Source organism: Musa acuminata, unplaced genomic scaffold (genome assembly GCF_036884655.1).
Source record: "Musa acuminata AAA Group cultivar baxijiao unplaced genomic scaffold, Cavendish_Baxijiao_AAA HiC_scaffold_467, whole genome shotgun sequence".
Classification (NCBI taxonomy): Eukaryota; Viridiplantae; Streptophyta; class Magnoliopsida; order Zingiberales; family Musaceae; genus Musa; species Musa acuminata.
The window spans coordinates 60,001-65,000 of record NW_027020714.1 but is presented as its reverse complement, the minus strand read 5'-3'; positions in this window follow the sequence as shown (position 1 = coordinate 65,000).

The window sequence follows — 5,000 nt, the reverse complement described above, 5'->3', positions numbered from 1 at the left end:
GTCCCTGCTATACGAAAGCCCCATCCAGCCCTGTGCCACCCGGGGGGTTCCAGGGTGCTGAGATGGCTGACGTTTTGCTCCGCTCACGACGGTCACCGCACCACGCAAGAACAGGCCAAAAACTGGCCAAAACAGCCCAAAAACGGGCCAAAACTGGCCATTTTTGGCTGCGCGAGCGAGCGGCGAGCGGCGAACAGCGAGCGAAGCGAGAGGCAGCACCGTCCCTGCTATACGAAAGCCCCATCCAGCCCTGTGCCACCCGGGGGGTTCCAGGGTGCTGAGATGGCTGACGTTTTGCTCCGCTCTCGACGGTCACCGCGCAATGCAAGAACAGGCCAAAAACTGGCCAAAACGGCCCAAAAACGGGCCAAAACTGGCCATTTTTGGCTGCGCGAGCGGCGAGCGGCGGACAGCGAGCGAAGCGAGAGGCAGCACCGTCCCTGCTATACGAAAGCCCCATCCAGCCCTGTGCCACCCGGGGGGTTCCAGGGTGCTGAGATGGCTGACGTTTTGCTCCGCTCTCGACGGTCACCGCGCAATGCAAGAACAGGCCAAAAACTGGCCAAAACGGCCCAAAAACGGGCCAAAACTGGCCATTTTTGGCTGCGCGAGCGAGCGGCGAGCGGCGGACAGCGAGCGAAGCGAGAGGCAGCACCGTCCCTGCTATACGAAAGCCCCATCCAGCCCTGTGCCACCCGGGGGGTTCCAGGGTGCTGAGATGGCTGACGTTTTGCTCCGCTCTCGACGGTCACCGCGCAATGCAAGAACAGGCCAAAAACTGGCCAAAACGGCCCAAAAACGGGCCAAAACTGGCCATTTTTGGCTGCACGAGCGAGCGGCGAGCGGCGGACAGCGAGCGAAGCGAGAGGCAGCACCGTCCCTGCTATACGAAAGCCCCATCCAGCCCTGTGCCACCCGGGGGGTTCCAGGGTGCTGAGATGGCTGACGTTTTGCTCCGCTCTCGACGGTCACCGCGCAATGCAAGAACAGGCCAAAAACTGGCCAAAACGGCCCAAAAACGGGCCAAAACTGGCCATTTTTGGCTGCACGAGCGAGCGGCGAGCGGCGGACAGCGAGCGAAGCGAGAGGCAGCACCGTCCCTGCTATACGAAAGCCCCATCCAGCCCTGTGCCACCCGGGGGGTTCCAGGGTGCTGAGATGGCTGACGTTTTGCTCCGCTCTCGACGGTCACCGCGCAATGCAAGAACAGGCCAAAAACTGGCCAAAACGGCCCAAAAACGGGCCAAAACTGGCCATTTTTGGCTGCACGAGCGAGCGGCGAGCGGCGGACAGCGAGCGAAGCGAGAGGCAGCACCGTCCCTGCTATACGAAAGCCCCATCCAGCCCTGTGCCACCCGGGGGGTTCCAGGGTGCTGAGATGGCTGACGTTTTGCTCCGCTCTCGACGGTCACCGCGCAATGCAAGAACAGGCCAAAAACTGGCCAAAACGGCCCAAAAACGGGCCAAAACTGGCCATTTTTGGCTGCACGAGCGAGCGGCGAGCGGCGGACAGCGAGCGAAGCGAGAGGCAGCACCGTCCCTGCTATACGAAAGCCCCATCCAGCCCTGTGCCACCCGGGGGGTTCCAGGGTGCTGAGATGGCTGACGTTTTGCTCCGCTCTCGACGGTCACCGCGCAATGAAAGAACAGGCCAAAAACTGGCCAAAACGGCCCAAAAACGGGCCAAAACTGGCCATTTTTGGCTGCGCGAGCGAGCGGCGAGCGGCGGACAGCGAGCGAAGCGAGAGGCAGCACCGTCCCTGCTATATACGAAAGCCCCATCCAGCCCTGTGCCACCCGGGGGGTTCCAGGGTGCTGAGATGGCTGACGTTTTGCTCCGCTCACGACGGTCACCGCACCACGCAAGAACGGACCATAAACAGGCCAAAACAGCCCAAAAACGGGCCAAAACTGGTCATTTTTGGCTGCGCGAGCGAGCGGCGAGCGGCGAACAGCGAGCGAAGCGTGAGGCAGCACCGTCCCTGCTATACGAAAGCCCCATCCAGCCCTGTGCCACCCGGGGGGTTCCAGGGTGCTGAGATGGCTGACGTTTTGCTCCGCTCACGACGGTCACCGCGCCATGCAAGAACGGACCAAAAACAGGCCAAAACAGCCCAAAAACGGGCCAAAACTGGCCATTTTTGGCTGAGCGAGCGAGCGGTGAGCGGCGAACAGCGAGCGAAGCGAGAGGCAGCACCGTCCCTGCTATACGAAAGCCCCATCCAGCCCTGTGCCACCCGGGGGGTTCCAGGGTGCTGAGATGGCTGACGTTTTGCTCCGCTCACGACGGTCGCCGTGCCACGCAAGAACGGACCAAAAACAGGCCAAAACAGCCCAAAAACGGGCCAAAACTGGCCATTTTAGGTTGCGCGAGCGAGCGGCGAGCGGCGAACAGCGAGCGAAGCGTGAGGCAGCACCGTCCCTGCTATACGAAAGCCCCATCCAGCCCTGTGCCACCCGGGGGGTTCCAAGGTGCTGAGATGGCTGACGTTTTGCTCCGCTCACGACGGTCACCGCGCCACGCCAGAACAGACCAAAAACAGGCCAAAACAGCCCAAAAACGGGCCAAAACTGGCCATTTTTGGCTGCGCGAGCGAGCGGCGAGCGGCGAACAGCGAGCGAAGCGAGAAGCAGCACCGTCCATGCTATACGAAAGCCCAATCTAGCAAAGAACAGCCCAAAAGGAGGCAAAAACGGGGCAAAAGGGGCAAAAACGGGGCAAAACTTGGCCATCTTTGGTCGAGCGGCGGAGAGCCAGCGAGCGAAGTGTGGGGGCAGGGCAGCACCTGCCCTGTGTTGTTATCTGAATGCCCCATCTCGCCCTGTGTTGTTATCTGAAGGCCCCATCAAGCACGCGAAAAGGGCGAAACAGGCCAAAACACGACGGTCTGTCGTCGAACGAAGTATGCAGACGGGTCAAGAGCAGCCTTGGTTGGGGTCATTGTATTGTCTGAACCCAAACCCAACTGTATACAGGTGAGGTGAGGTGAGGTGAGGTGAGGTGAGCTGCGAGGCTGGTGAAGAAGCAAGCGAGGGCATCGAGGCCAAGGTGTATTGGTTGCTTGCAGCTGCTGCTCCCCTGATATGACGGTGAGTTCAGGCAACAACGGTATGATATGACGGTGGGGATGCTGCCCGTGCTGCAGACGTGCCACTGGCACCGCAGCACGTTGGTTGGTGCTTGCGCCTGCACAGCAGCAACGAAGTGGTAACAATGCATCGACCTGTGCAGTGACAGCTCCGTGATTGCTTGCGCCACATCGAATCAAAGGCAGGCACTCGGTCGCCACGTGCAGCGGCTCGTGCATTGCTGAGCGCTGCTGCACTTGGACATCTCATCGAATCAAAGGCACTCCGAAGTTGAATGCATCCCGTCGGATATTTCGAGCGTTCGACTGTCGCTTTCAACCTCGTCAGCGTGGAGGGCAGTGAATTTGGGGGGGAGGGGGGGACGAATCCGTGCGACGCAGGGCTGGATCTCAGTGGATCGTGGCAGCAAGGCCACTCTACCACTTACAATGCCCCATCGCGTATTTAAGTCGTCTGCAAAGGATTCGGCCCGTCGTCCGTGCGGAATTTCACTTCCCGATGGCCACCCGTGGCTATACCACCGCGGTGTCACGGACAAACTTCTCAACAAGATGTTGGATGTAATGCTTATGTGTGTCCGTGTCTTTTGGCATGTTCATGCCCTGTATAGAATGTAAAGGGGCGGCCGAAGGCTTATAAGTCCCATTTTAGTTGGGTGGTGGCCTCTTTAGGCTTGTAAATAAAGGTTGTGTCATGTGGACACGTGCGAGAGCTTTTCGGTCTGTAATGGACCATTTTACCCTTTGTTGTGCCACTGTTCAGAGCTTGTAAAGTCTGTTTGTAATTTGCATTGTCTATGAAGTGTTTTTCGGACATGTTTGCTTGTGGATCCCGTTTGAGGCGTTCTCTCTAACCCGTTCTCTCTTTTGATGGTCCTAAGGGACAATGGGAGGCTTCGGGGAGGCTGACCTTTGCGGACGGACACGCAAGGGTGCTGCACGACTTAGGCAAAACCAGCTAAGTCCGTGTCATATGGTATCAGAGCGGGACAAGCACTCATAGAAACACTTGACATGCAAACGTGGAGGACCTAGCGGGGCTGCGTTGAGGGCAGTCAGCACACGCGCGACCGTTTGAGGGAAAACGGGCATGGAGATGTAGGGAAAGGAGTCGCTCAGAGGAGCGGGCATCCGAGATTGGCATTCAGAGGAATGGCCAACCCTTCGCGCAAGAGGCACCACGAGAACAGGCAAGCTTGGAAGAATTTGGAGCGCACAAAGGTTGGGATGGCTGAGTTTGAGCTACGGCTCAACGTTGACAACTATACTTGATGGTGCTCTAGGCAAGCGAGGCGCTTGGCAAGAATGAGACCATCCAAGGTGGAATGAGTTGCTCAACGACCAAAAGAGTTATGCAAAGCTCACAGAGGTGAGGGGAATTGCTAACTCGAAGAATTTGGTACTCATGCAAGGGGCTTGTATGCGGACGATGGAATGTCCGTGGCCATCCCAAGGCGGCCGAGACTCGGCGCCATGGAGCATTGAAACTTTCTCTTCGGCATGCGAAGGATACGTCCGGAGGAGGCTGAAGTGTGCAATGAGTTCAGCATGTTGCTAGACCTTGAGGGGTGCAGTGGGGGCTGTATTGACGGGGAGTCGCAATCTAGCAAGTGTGTTTGCAGGAGGCAGAACAATGCACAGTTTGTTCAGCAGATCGGAGTAGTCCAAGGGGATGGGGGTCTCCGAAACGAAGAGAGATGTTGCTCCAACGGGATAGTTATCCAGGAGGGATAAGTCTCGGCACTCCAGAGGGAGAATCATGTGAGACGGACTTCACATGTTGAGGAGGAGTACCTCACAAACAACAACTCCACGAAGCTCGATGGACTGAGCAAGCGGCGAGGAGTCGTCGCATGATCTCGCTCGAGAGAATGCATTGGTGGATGCATTGCGAGATCAAGTGGGGGAGCG